The sequence below is a fragment of the Phalacrocorax aristotelis genome, chromosome 2, assembly GCF_949628215.1.
Source record: "Phalacrocorax aristotelis chromosome 2, bGulAri2.1, whole genome shotgun sequence".
NCBI classification, from domain to species: Eukaryota; Metazoa; Chordata; class Aves; order Suliformes; family Phalacrocoracidae; genus Phalacrocorax; species Phalacrocorax aristotelis.
In genome coordinates this window covers 46,055,448-46,070,275 of record NC_134277.1, presented here as the reverse complement: position 1 = coordinate 46,070,275, position 14,828 = coordinate 46,055,448, and the positions used below count along the sequence as shown (strand labels likewise).

General features: G+C 38.4%; 1 protein-coding gene across 1 annotated transcript in view; it reads right to left on the bottom strand.

Annotated features, from left to right (window-relative positions):
• Positions 1 to 14,808, bottom strand: part of CNOT10 (CCR4-NOT transcription complex subunit 10) — a 62,078-nt gene extending 47,270 nt beyond the window's left edge. The window contains exon 1 of the mRNA XM_075083303.1: positions 14,404 to 14,808. The gene's annotated coding sequence lies outside the window, so the exon portion shown is untranslated. The remainder of the gene's footprint in view (positions 1 to 14,403) is intronic.
• Positions 14,809 to 14,828: the final 20 nt, after the last annotated feature.

Here is a 14,828-nt window from a genome sequence, read left to right as displayed (position 1 = left end):
ATCCTTTGTTCTGATTCTGATGAGCCATTGATCGAATCAAAGAAGGCAACATTTGGTTCTTCAGTTCTTGCACTGCTAGATAACAGTGTATAAGCAAAAAGATTATCCACCTAGATTCTGAAACCATTATTCTACCTGACTAGAACTTCAGGAATGGACTTACTAACTTCAGTGGGGCAAGGTATGAAGTAAAGTTACTAAGTAAAGTTGCTGAAAAAGTTACTAAGCTGGAGAAAATCTATCAGAATGTCATCTTTTATAGTCTCATTGTTTCTATTTGACAAATTAATGACAATAAACACTATCTTATGCTCTAGTGTATTATGTTAATTAAAAATTCTTCAACAAATTTTCTTGAGGGTAATTATAAAAAAAAGCAAAATCTCCAGGCAACAGTCTATAAAATATTTGGTTCACAGTTGCTTCACTACATCAACACGTCTCTTTCCGTATCATTACTAAACTTCAGTAAAATAGAGATTTATTTATTTATATGGCATCTAGTAGCAATCTACAAGCAATAGCTGGAGCAGAAAAGGTTCTTCTCCAACCATGCCTACTATTGTGGAGTTGATTTATTTTTGGAGTAGAGCTCTGTTAGAAAAGATACGTTTTCTAACAAGCTATTTAAAATGCAGTGAACTATTAAACAATAATCAGAAAATGAAAGAAAAATTGTTCTGTGTGCTTTCATCATTTATTAACCTGTTTGAGTAATGGTTAGCACTTACTTTTATAAAAACATGAAGAATTACAGTCCCCAAAATTTCACTAGCATTGGTCTATGCTATTAAATTGTGGAGTTCTCAGCACCAAAAAGACAGGAGGAGAGCTGTTAAGGTCAACAACCATGTACACATCAACATAAAGTTTATCAGGTTTTATTTATTATTACAGTCCTTCCACAATACATTATTAATACCAAGGGTGTATTAACTACCATGAATATCTAACTGATTAAAAAATTGCGTGTTAGTCCACAAGATATTGCTGAGGTCTAGTTCAATCTGAAATAAGATTAGATATTTATAGGAGAAACAAGAATGTCTGTTAAGATAAAAAGAAAACCCAAACCTCCAACAAAACCTAATACCCTGTCAGAAGCTAAATTCCAACTTAAAAGCAACATTCCTCTAGACATGCCATTGCGTTTTGTATCATTTCTACACGAACCTTGGAAGCAGGACTGCTACAAAGTGATGTGTTAAACTCTTTTCAGATACAAGATCTTCCTTACTGGCAGGAATAGGATGTCCACTTATAAAATAATTTCTTAGAAAACTACTAAAAGCTGGAATGAGATAAACCATCTTCATACCTGAAAGTTCCTTAGCCTACCACCCTGCTAGGAGGCTGTCTGCACAGCGTATCACCTCACAAAGATGGGAACCCTTTGGGTGGTACCTGAGAAGAAGTCCATCTGGCCACCCGCTCTGGAGCCTGGAAGTGCTACCGACCTTGACGCAGAGGCAGCTGCAGCTTTTGGAAGGCTGGGCAACTGGCCAAGTGGATGGGTAGATGAGCTGGCAGGAAACCAGCAAGTATCTGGCAAAAATCTGAGAAGCTTGGGTTCCACAAGATTCCTTATTTAAAACATAAGAACGCTAGTTTCTATTCATACCAAAGTACCAAATAGTATATATTTTAGACATAAAGTAGCACATATTAATGTTAATGGAGATATATTGCTTAATTGATCTGAGCTAGAAGCTTCAGCTTCAGCAGGAAAATATACAGCCCTTCCATCACAAAACAGCATAATAATTAAGTAATTACATAACAACTACTTAGCTCTTGTAATAGCTAAACTCTAAAGGAGTTTAGCAGCCTTTCTGTGTAAAATATTATTTTGGGACTGAAGGTTGAATCCATGCTGATGAATCCAATTTTCCTCATGCACTTGTGCCAATGCTTTACACTCTGACCAGGTGGCTGGCAAGCCATGACCCAAGAACATGTTGCTCTAAAGTCAGGAGTTCATTATAAGTAATGATGACAGAGTTGCCCCTGGTAAGTGCCTACATCTCACTGCATTTGGTTTTCAATATTCTTCCTTCATCATCTCAGAACAAGGCAGGACCCATGCACCCACCTACGTATTATTTAGCCTGAGGCCTATCACTTGGGATCAAAGTAGCTTTATGCCATGTTATGTTCGTTCAGCTCTTAACTCTGCTAGAACCAGTTTCAGCTGTTACGTACACTCTAACTTCTGCTTTTTTGCAGAAACATAAAGAATCTGTTAAGGAAGGTAGGAATCACTGTAGCAAAGAAGGATCCACATCAGGTATTCTGTCCTTTGACAACAAGAAAGTACCAGCATGTATGATGCCCTTTTGCAACCCAGAATTTCTGTTGTACTGGTACAAGACTTCAGAGAGAAAATATTTGGCAACAGACAGTGAAAAGCCTTGTCTCAAAGTTTCCATTTTATATATTCCACAATTTAACTTCTTTGGCCAAGGAAGAAGGTGAACGCCAAGTCTTCTTCTCTAACAGCCAGCAGGAACAACAGACTGTAGAGGTAGTCAGTACACATTTTAATGTACTGCTGTCTCATGCACTCCCTGGAGCATCAAGAGTAACTGTGCATTCCTTGTAAGGCTTCCACCATTGTGAATCTCATCTGTTTGGCTCCCTTCCTAAAAATATCTAGCAGCATCCAGCATACATGCTTATACTGTATTAGAATATAACAATAATTCTGTAAATGTGGAAAAGATCCACATTTTCTGAAGTCAATGACTGCAGCTAGCAAAAGCTGTATCATACATAAAGGACTGCACTGCAGGAACTGACCAGACCACCTTGTGTAAGTCATGGCCTTTTCTGCAGAGGATACCTTTATTTCATGCATTGGTATTAAGATGATCTTCTTTTCCACCTTATATGTCCTTGGTCACTGGCATTTTTCATGAGGCAAAGCAAACGCTGATTATCTATGGGCTGTAAGGGAAAAGAGATGCTAGTTATAACAGGGGTTTTGAGAGCGCTTGGTCAGCCTGAATCTTCATTGAAGGTTTAAGTACCTCCAGACGGTATTACGCCTGTCAAAGCGGCAGCAAATACAACATAAAATGTAGAGTAGGTCCAATTTTTAGTGTGTCAGTAGAATCAGCCTGCAGTTATTTATAACTGCCTTGGAAAGCTTAGCAGGCAGATACAGTTAATCCATTAAAGGATTTGCAGGTATTCCTAGCTTAACAAGTAAGCATAGTGGATTAAACCAGTAGCAGATTGTAGACAGTCAAAGACAACTTTTACATGCTAACATAAAAAAATAAAAGGAACAGTTTATGTACTTTTTCCTGACAATCACTCTCAATTGTCAGTTTGTGCCAGCATCCCATATTCTGATGAAATAAAAATGTTAATTAGAGCCATTAAACTCAATGTTTGATAATTAAATCATCAAATAGCAGTGAATTTCTGTTGTCTTGTTTTCCCATTATCCTAAGAATCCTTTGAAAAGCAGAACTACGTTGTGAAAATGCTGAAAACACATCTACTTATGCAATAAATAAACAATGAAACTGAATTGGTAAAAAATCATTTTAAGACGACAAAAAAAGGATGAGTGATTTTTATAGGTCAGATTTTATATTGCTTGTATTCTTTGCTTTATAAAGAAATATTCATACTAAAAAAGTGTCAGGATTCACTGACATAGGCTCAACCGAGAGATCTGGGCCCTTCAACATATTAATAAATTATGAGGAAAAGTACACACACAATAAGACAAAGAAAAAAAATGAGATGACACAAAACTATTAGGCTGAGGGAGTCTAAAGCTGGCTATGAGAAGCTTCAGAGGATGGTTCAATACTGAATGGGTGATAAAATGCCAGAGGCTATTTGGTGTCAGTAAGTGTAATGCACATCAAGAGAGGAAGGGAAAATACACATATATGTATGGGGTGTTAGTCAGTACCACCAGCAAAGAAATCCAAAACCATCTGGTGCTTAAAGAAGCAAACAGAAACTTAGGAATTATTTAAAAATTAACAGAAAACAAATGTGAAATGTCTGCCCTGCATACATTCAGACCACAGACACATTATGAATACTACATGCAGTTTTAGTCATTCCATTATCAAAAAGGGTATGGTAGAATTAGAAAAATATCTGAAGAAGGATACAATAGAGACATATTAAGTAATGAATTTTAATAACAAGATGAGCTGGGAACAGTTATTCACCAGTTTTCATAATATCAATATTGGAATATGTGCATTGTTTTTGGTAATAATAAGCTAAACTCATTTTCATTAGACTTTGTGAGGCCCAAACTGTACACGGATCAAAAAAATCATGACTTCATTAATTCAGCGGTTCTATTCAGTAGGTCAGCAGCAACTATTAAACAAAAGAGTCTCCTAGCCACTGAAGGCTAGAAGAGCGTGATGGAAAAATCACAGTAAGCATGACTGCCTCCATGCAGTTTTTCCATAAGTATCTACTTACTAAGACAGGATAGTAGGTTAGGTGGACTTTTTATCTGGCTGAATTCAGCAGTTCTCAAGTCCTCGTGACTAGAATGACTGAAATCATGATGTATGTTGTTTGGCATATTTTAACAGTAAATTTGTCCAGGACTCCCTGGTTCTATCACTGTTATTTAAAAAGAATCAAGATTAAACAAAATTGTTTCACTGACTGTACAACTGAAGAAGCCTAATTCCCTACACATTTTTAAGGTTATATACCCTGGCTACCAGAGAACACACTCCTTTCAGCCCTCAGCCCTGTTAAATGAAATATCTATATATAATAGTTGAAATATATGTACAAAGTTAAGAGCAGATTTTTAGTCCACAGGGTTATAATTAGGACCCTGCTCTTCCCAGATTATTCAATAGTGGAATTTATTGTTGACTCTGCCACTTGAACAGAATTGTGAGATGTAGGAACATAGGACTAGAAGGGAACTCCTGAATCACTGCAAACAATCCACTCCTACGCTTGCAGTCGTAATACTTAATCCCTTTCAGAAACTGACCAAATCCCTACTCGATCAGACAGCAGTCTCAAAGCGTCTCTGCCCTAGCAGGTAATTCTTTTTCATTTTTAGACTCAACATATTCCTAGTCAGTCAGTGACTTTTGCTCTTCTACTAACACTGTCCCTTAGTTTAAACAGAGCTTTACCTCTCCAGTGGTATATTCAGCGAAAGAAGTCATATCTCCTGTTGATACTCATTTTGCCTGGCTGATCAAGTCAAGCTCTTTTACGTCACAACTATTTTACAACACACTATGCGATGTGAAGAGGTTCAAGCTGATTGGGACACCACGACCATCAGTGCTGCACACTGCTAACACACTATACTCACATGTCCCTGGTTCCAATAGCTGTATAGAAATGCTGGCACATTCCTTTCAAGCCGATGTGCCTTGTCACCAGGACAGCCAGTCTTCCTCAACTTGTATGTGATGCCAAACTAATGCGGCTGTACTAATTCACTTCTGGAAATAGTTTAGTGGTGGTTAGATCAATTATTTCTATACCATACTTCACTGTGCAGTGTAATTATGCTCCTAATCTCACACTGCACACTTCTAATTCCATGGATCACCATACTCTTTCTCCTTACTGGCTCTGTACTGACTTGCCTTTCTAGAATGCAGAACTTCCATGGAACAGACTCTAATTTTTTCATACATATCAAAGTCTGTGATAATCTTTGATGTGCAAACTGAAAAGATTTTCAGAGTTTGCACTGACAGCTTTGCTGGAATGCTTAGCCCTACGAGTCATCGCAATGACTCTGAAGCTTAGTGACAACTCTATTATGAGAATGACATCACTTCTTATCATTTTAGAAGAAACATCTCATTGATATAGTAGTGTCAGAACTGGTATCATCATCACCGAGTTCCTAAGAGATGCCTGAGAAGGGAAGAAATGCAGTTAAGAGAGTAGGAAATTAAGATTGACAGAACACTCGACAACGTTTCTGCACTTTTTTTTTCCTAACAGCCTACCTTAATTTCTCACACATTCCAGTCTCTCCCCCATACAATCCAATGTGCTTAGCTAGCCTGGACATAATTTCTTCCCAGTTTCTCTGGCTCTGTTCCACACTGCAGATTTGTTACTGCAGGTCACCCTTACTAACAGACACTGCACAGAGAACACAGTTTCAGGAAGTCTACCACTTATCTGGCTGAATGCTTCACTGTCATATTAGTTAGCACTTCTTTTAAATTTAGGAAGGGCAGGGGTCTAGGAGTGGGAATGAGAACAATTGCTTGGACAGTGGACTCTATCCTGACACAAGCATGAAGGGAAGACCAGCACAAAGATGAACACAAATCTTAAAAAAGGATTTGAGGGCAGCAGAAGGCTTGAAAACACAGGGACATAGGAAGAGCTTTATCACAAAGCAAAGAAAACATGAGAAGCTCCAGGACCCTAATGGCCCAGAGTGACTTGGTGGATGAGAGGATGAGGGGTATTCATGTTTTATAGATGAATTAGAAATGGTGGGAGGAAAAGGGCTGTGAAAGACATAACAGATTAGGAGAAAGGACATCCTGAAAAACATTTAAAATGGAGATTGTTTAAAAACACACGTGGCCTCTGCGCGAATTTAAATTTAGTTATTGAATATAACCACATAACACTAATAGCTGTATATGCATATTTATTCTTAATAAAGCAAGGCAAAATGTTACCAAAGTTGAATATGCAGACTATATGTATTTACCACAGTATGAAACCACAAAATTTTTATTTTGAAGTAATTTATAATGGTTACAACTTGCAGCCTTTTACATGTATTTTAGAAATCTGTAACACATATCTGAAATCAGACTATGTAATTAGAGAGAGATCTGTATTTGCTTAGCAAAGGAAGCAGGGCAGTGGTACTTCCTCATTCCCTTTCTGTCTTCATGATGGATGTCCTGCTGGCCCTGTATCTGACTTCTGTGTTCCTCACATGTTGAAGCAAAGAATGAATAAGAGGAAACAGCCTGCAGCAGGTCTCAGTGCTTGACTATCTTTTCACGCTCACTTTGCATTGCTGCAATACATCTGGATTAAGAGATGTTTCACTTGATTTAGTTCGTGAAGAAAAGAATTGGCCCCACGATGTGCCTCACCACCACTGAATCCCTATATCTATGCAACAAGCCCTTAACGCTCCTGACTCGCATTTTGAATGTCTGTCCAAAGGCAAAACAAAGCAATCAGATATTTCAGATGCAATCTGAATGTAATGTGATATGAACCAGACAAATTCTGAAACTGAAGTACCACTGTTAATCTTTCCAAAACCTGGAACCTTGCATTAATAAATATCAATACTCACTTCAAAGCCTTCAGAGTACCTAGCTGAAATACTTTTATGGTATTCCTACAGTCAAGGGTCAGCAAGTCACCACCATAAATCATTATCTTAAAGACGGATGCTAAATTGGCAGTTTGCAAAGAATTTGGAGAAAAAAAAAAAACTCAACCAAACCCAGCAACCGCCAGGGAGAAAAAGAATGCTGGACAATCAATAGACACTTTTTTGACAATGAAATCTGAATTTCTAATAAAATATGCCATGTTGAATAAAACAAGAATCTTCCTTTATTTGATACTTCTACTCACTCAGGTATTTTTGCTGTGAATCAGTTTCACAACACAGTACTTCCCTGAATTAAGATTTGATCCTTTTTCTTTACACAGGCAAGATTCTTACCAAAGTAATGAGAAATTGTTTTTATTAGCCATGAAGTGCAAGATTTATTCTTTTATTGTAAATAAATTCATAAAATATTCTGGTTTGGGTTTTTTTATTTTATTTTTCTATAAAAGGCTGAATCATATACTTTTAAATGCAGATAAAATTGACGTTATTTTAAAAGACCTGTTAACCATCAGCTACTTCCATAGATCTGCTCCCATCATATAGGGATTAAGAACTAAACAGAGGCCCTTCACTTGAGTGTAGCTTCACTGAGCGAAGGATTGGGATAAGAGCCTGGGAGGGTGCTGTGAAAGGGCCAAGAGCAGAGCATCTGTTCCTGTGTAGATTTTTCCATCCTCCCACACATTAAAGGGAGAGATGCATATGAAATGTGTACAGTGTTTATTTTTAGCGACTCAGGCAAAGGGCCATCACATGGCCCTGTCCCATTACTCTGTTTAGCTCAAGGACAGCTACAAATGCCTGGTGCCGAGATCTGATTTTCTCCACTCATGACTTGATTTTTTTCCCCCATTACTTTTTAAATATTGCCTTACATGTTAAAAACATGTCTGGACAATACACCTTCTTGACACTCTGGGTGCAGTTCTGCTAATTGTTTTTGCTCATAATATCTTTTAATACAACGTAAGGATAGGTTTCTTCAGGACTTAAATAAAAGCTAAAAAACACCAAAACAACCAGGCCTCCTTCCACTCTAAAGAACCTTTATAATTCTGTTTACTGAATATATTATTTCTTTAAGGTTTGCTTTCCAGTCAGAGCTCTTACTGCCAGTAATTCTCCTCTCATCACATTAATAACTTTTCTTTCCCCAAAAACATCCTAAGACACTGTGAGGCTATCCTAAGGTAATTATCTATATTGCCAGTTTTTATTTTCTATTTGGGCTACATTCTTCTTTCAATTCACAGAGAGTAAAGTACAGGTTAGTCTTACATTCATGACTGAATTATACTAACCAAAGTCATCCATTTATGCAGTTCTGAGGATGAGGATGATTTTAACAGGCAGTTTTATTGAAAAGGACATCATCCTCACCACAGATATTACTCACAATGCATAGAAAGAGAAATATAGAAAAGAATATCTTCCTCCAACACGTGAAACAACATCTTAGTTAAAACAGCAATTTCTAACCCAGTAGTTTAAGGAAGAGTGTATGTGCATATGTGTGGGTGTGTATATAAATATATATATATTTCTGAACTCTGTAGACCTTCAATGACTAAACATTTAAAGGCAAAAATGGAGGGAATCACATCAATTTGTGTAAGTAAATAAACTTATTCCAAAGTTTTTGCTTTTTAACAGACAGCAAACTGAAAATAGAGATGTCTTTTGTCAAGTAACAAAACCAGTAACAAAACAGGTAATCGCTCCTGTGCAGAGGCAGGATAAAAATGAGAGTAGGTCTCAGGATCATTATGCCACGGAGATGATGAAAACCTAAACCCGATATATTTAATACGATACTTACATAATCAGAATATTGTATTAAATTGTAGGATTGTAACTCTGTATTAAATTGTAAGAATTGTAGCTCTAGAACACTTACTTAGGTGGCAGCTAAAAATGCTTTGTGTCTTCAAAGGAGGGCTCAGAATTTTGGCACATTGGCCCCCTTTAAGGTTTCTATAAACAGTTTTGGAAATACCACCCAAGGACGGGGCCAGGGGGAAATGACCAATTAGAAATCAAGACCTGTAGATGACAGATTCTCAGACCATCCAACAGAGCAGTTAGGTGGCAGTTTGGCAACCCCTGCTTAGAAAAGCATGTTTACATAAATTATTGCAAGGTAGCCTGAGTACAGGTTTACACATTTTTAGCTACTCTGCAGTAACTGTCTCTATAAACATACTTATTTTGCAGTAAATGGAAGATATCTTACCTTATTGCTACTGAAGCCAGAGCAAATACAAATTTCTTCACAGACGCCTTGAGACAACATGCATGAAGTAGCTACCACACCACAGACACACATCCTTCCTTGCTTTATGGTAACCTACCCAAGTAGCCATGCCATCTGACAATCAAAAAGCCAGTATAAGGCAAACCAGCTACTTGAGAAGCAGTCACTCAGCTCCATGAGGTAAAGAACTGACTAAAGGAGCAGAATTGTAAACAATGCGCAAGGAAGTGCTTGCTGCTGACTGTCTCTACAGTAATCACAGAAATTATTCATTTGTATGTATTTTTTCTGAATAAACAGTATTGCATTTAAAAAAAATTAAACTAAGACATTTCTCCCTCTGAAAAAATGATCCTGCTCAGACCAAAGGAACAATCATATTGTCTAGCCCTGAAAGAGCTGACTGTGCCTTGAGAGTGAGTATACCTGCTCTCCCAATGGAAAGCAAAGGCATGCAGCTCTTGGCTGATCAGATCCTGCACAGTTATCTTCTATAAATGCATAGCAACCACATATTTTTAATCATCAGCCAGACATGGAAGGCACATTTTCAATCCCATTGATTCAAAGAAAATTTAAGTGTGTACTTAAACATATGTTTGAGGTGCTTTGCTGCATCTGCTGCAGAATGGTAACAAATTTAGATTAAAGATATAAAACATGGCCTCTGTGAAATAAAACAGTTGTCGCCTCCTTTGCAGCAGGCCATAATACTCTGCTTCATAAAATTAGTTAGCCCTGCACGTTCTTAAAAATTTACAGTGCAGTATATACAGAAAATAAATTTAGAAGTGGTACATTGCTGCACAGTCTGCAGAGCTTATATTACCACCCAGCAAAAAAATTATTGGATGAATAACAAGACTTATACTTGGTCAAATGAAAAATAGACATGTGATACACAAAACTGGTCATAGTCTAATATTTCTTATCGATTCATCCCATTAAGTCTCCTGAGACATGTTTGTTATTCCTAAGTATTATCCATACAGTTTACATTAACAAATTTAAGCATACATATTGAAATATTAATTCTGTGTCAATGCTATCCATTTGCAATTTGTGCTATTGTTGACTATTCAGCTAAGTCATACAATATTTTTTCATTTCCTGACAGAATAACTTGAGCATTGTAAACAAGAAAATAATCAGTAATTCACTTACAAGATTAAGTTTCAGATGACTACCCGTAAATACTACAAAAAAGGCACTTTCAAAAATCATTACCATCTTCACGACTGCCTTCTGAATATTAATTGCACGCAAAATCAGATCAACAAATAATGGCAAATAACACTTGTCTTTCTCTTTTTAAGGTTTACTGTTGTACTTTTAAATAAACTACAGCCGAAGGCAAGAAAACATCTTGTTGGAAATTCTGCTACTGTATTCTGCTTCTTCATTGCTGCCTTTCCAGAGAGGTTTTCTGCACAGTGAATTACTAGTATGTATTGAGTGCTGTGACCTTTATGATTTTGGTTTCAGCAAAAAGGTCAACATTGCTAAGAAGCCAGTTTTGCCTTAAAGGCAAAATTTCTCTAACAACCCAAAATGGATCTTTTAAATGTAATTGAACTATAACAATTCATTTCCTTAGGCTTATGAAAAAAATGCCTTCTAAATTTGCAACCAATTTTATAGCATTTGGCCACTGACAATACAGGCAGACAGAGAAGCTGGTCCATTACTTTTTGAACTTCATACAATGCTAACTCAGACAGAAGTTTATGTGAAAAACAGCATAGCCAGCTCACAGCTGTGCAACTGACTCCCTCTCAGGGTCTGTGCTTTGGCATCACTCCAGGGCAGCTCACAGAGGGATGCGGATCACTCCTGTGTTAGGAAATGATGTTATTTTCCCAGTGAGATTTTGTCGTAGTTTGCCCTTACATACACATGTAGTTAAGCCATTGGCAATGCTTTTTCAAGTTAAAACTGTTGCTAACAATCAACAGCTGAAACAATGTTATTTCTCATCATAGTTGATGGACCTGATTCATTATTATCTTCGTACGCCTTGTATAGTCATACCTACCTCTGCAAATGTAAAGTGGCTGGGTATAAGATACTATCAAATCAAAATGGTAGTTTTAAGTAAGAAAATATACTTTAAACTTACAACTTTAAAACTTACAGTTTGATAGTCAGGGAAGACCTTATATTTAATGTGCCTGGATAAATTGCTACAAGTTGGGTGAGGCAGGAGAAAATGAGGCTTTTATGTTTGCTGGGCGTCATTAACATGAGTTCCTGATCACAGTTACCTTTTGGAAGAAGCTGCATGGAATGGTTGTTCCCATACATTCACAAGATCGTTTTGCCAGACAGAAACTTATTTTACAGGGGAGAAAAAGAAATAAGGTCTTATTGATTTTTTCCCCCTTTTCTATGGTTGCTTCATCTTCATTACAGGCTTTTCCTAAATTTCCTCTTCCTATCATGCTACACAGCTAACTCCATGAATAATTCAATGGAGATACTGTAACAGCATACTGCACATCTGCTGAAGACTTGATTCTATCGAGATTTTCGTCTCCCTCTTGATTTTTTTTTTAACCTAAGCTGAGAGTATGATGACCAAGCATTTCCATTTTCACCTTCTCCTCCGCAGCTCCTGAGAGAAATAAAATGGAGAGGAGGCAGAGTAGGAGGAAGGGATTACTTCTGGTTAAGGTAGCAAATATACCACACAACCATCATCAGAACTGTCAGGTGTGACAATCTGGTAAGTGAATCCTCAGCAGATTTTGATTGTACACATCTCTCTCAAAGGCACACAGCAAAATCTTCCATTACAAGAGGATGAAACAGTGAAAGCCACCTTAAAAAGACTCCAGATTGAATGGATGTCAGGGGAGGGAGGAGGAGAGAAAGAAGAGGTGGTCTGTCTCTCCCACTGTGAATAATTGCTGGTAGATATACAATCAACAGATATTTTTTTTTCCCAGTTAGCAACATTAGCCTCCATAAAAGCAGACGAGCAGGAAAACTGCTTAACATCATGTTCCCTACTCAGCACAAAGCAATATGCTCTTACTATCATTCGCCCATCTAGCCTTTTATTTTCTCCTATTTTCATATATTTAAATACTACTTCCTGTCATACATTCTGGTTTCAAAAAAGTCCTAGGGAATATAATTTACATACCTCAATTTAATATCGTTCATATGCAAAGAATACGATATGGAACATCATTTAAAATAACGAGCAGCATGAAGTAGCTTAAAACTCTCATTATTTTCAGTGCCTTTGTGAGAGAGGTGTTAAAAGCTAATTCATTGAATTTTAGAGATTTTCCACTTTTAGTAAAGCTTCATAAAAATCTCAAGACCACACACCCCAGAAAAATAGCAATCTATTTGTCAAATTGTGTTAAAACCAATGTTATCCCTTTTGATCGAAGTAGGTAGCTAAAGTTGGGACTCTTGGAAGTTGTTTCTGTTAGGAAATGTATTATAGAATCTGTTGGGGTTTTTTGTTTGTTTTTTTTTCCTTTCTCTTAGAACTGCAACTTGACCTGCAGCTGAGCTAACTGCTTGCTGTCACTGAAAGGGCATTCCCATCCCACTGTTTCCCAAATGCAAACTCCTTCCTCCTTCTGCTCTTCCTTCTTTCCTTACTATCTGGTCAGTTCTGTTCCCCACCCTTTGCTCTGGCTCTGCCACTCCTCAAACCCTTTCCCCAAGCTGATTGTACTCACTGAAATGGAAGAGTTCTTCCGCCATTCTAGTAATCCATTTTCTGCTATTCTATCAGTTGACCCAACAGTGATGAAAACCAGAGATAACAGAAGAAGAGAATTCATAGCAGGCCAAATGGAGAGAGGGGAAGAGACAGGAGCAGAAACACCCTCTTTCAACTGTAGGAAGCTAATTTGCTCTGCTGTCTTGGGAAAACTTATGGTCACGCAGCAAGTGTGTTCTTTTGGTGGCTTTTCAGCACCATTCCTGTATTTAGTGGTCACTGTTTACTGGACAACGCATCTCCGCCAAAACTTTGCCAGTTTTCTGCATTCCATCCACAACAAAATACTTCTGACCAATAACTGTACATCTGTTATGTCAAGTACCTGTAAATCAGTATATGGCTACCGTTATTTCAGCCGTTTTACACCTAAAGGACCTTGCTGAAATTTACTTTCATGAATGGTGATGTACAAGTCCCAGTCCCTGATCTCTGCTAAAACAACATATGAAAGGAATGTCCAAAGTTTGGGTTGCAAAGCAACAGAAAGGTGTTGAGAAAAACCCATGGATTAGAAACATTGATAATTTTTTTCCTATTTTAAAATACTACTTTAAAAGCAGTCTTTTTCTGGGAAAAATAAAAATGAAATGCAGCAGCAAGAAAAAAACTTAAGTACAAACTGCTGGCATACATAAGTTGCTAATGCTGCCACTACCTTTCTGTATACCCAGAGGCGCTGGGAACGTGCATCCTTTGTTTGAAAGACAGGCACACAAGGAAACATCTTGTGTTAAGTTTCTCCTGAATCAAATGGACAAAACTTATCAATTGAATTTTTATGGAATTTAAAGCTGTTCATGTGTTACCCTAGCACACATGTTACCACTGTAAATTGAGGGAAGAGTTGACATGCTTGCTTGCTTCTTCTATGACTTCTACTAGCAAAAGTCGAGTTGTGAAAGTGATGGTGATTTGACCCGGTTTTTCCCAACTCTAAAGCTATAGTTATGAGAGAACAATTAGTGGACAGGCCTCTTGGAGAAGATAAGACCACCAAGTCCCCCCAAAAAGGCACGTCTCACCCCTAGCCACACTTACTTTTCTTGGATGCAAGGTGCTTCCTTCAGGGCTGGAGCTGCCTCGGGAGCAATCACCACTGGGCACAGAGCAGCAAGCTCCCTGCCCCGCAGAGGTAACCGGCACACAGGCAGACGACAGGCCGCTTCACTCCCCTTCACCGCGGTGGCCCTGCCTGCTGGGCTAGGACCGCACTGGAGACAGTCCAAAGGAAAGACACTCGCTCCCCGACTCGCGGCCTCCCTCTCCCCTCCCGAGGCGGCTGATGAAGACCTGGGAAAAGGGGGGGGAGCCTCGGCACCCCCAGACCTTCGCTGGGTGAGGGGGGACACCCGGCGCGACGCCCTCAGGACGAGCAGCTGAGGGGGCAGCGCTCGCGCAGGGGACCCCCGCGGCCGCCTCCGCGCACCTCCCCCCCCGGGCCCCGCCCCCCGACCTCCCAACAT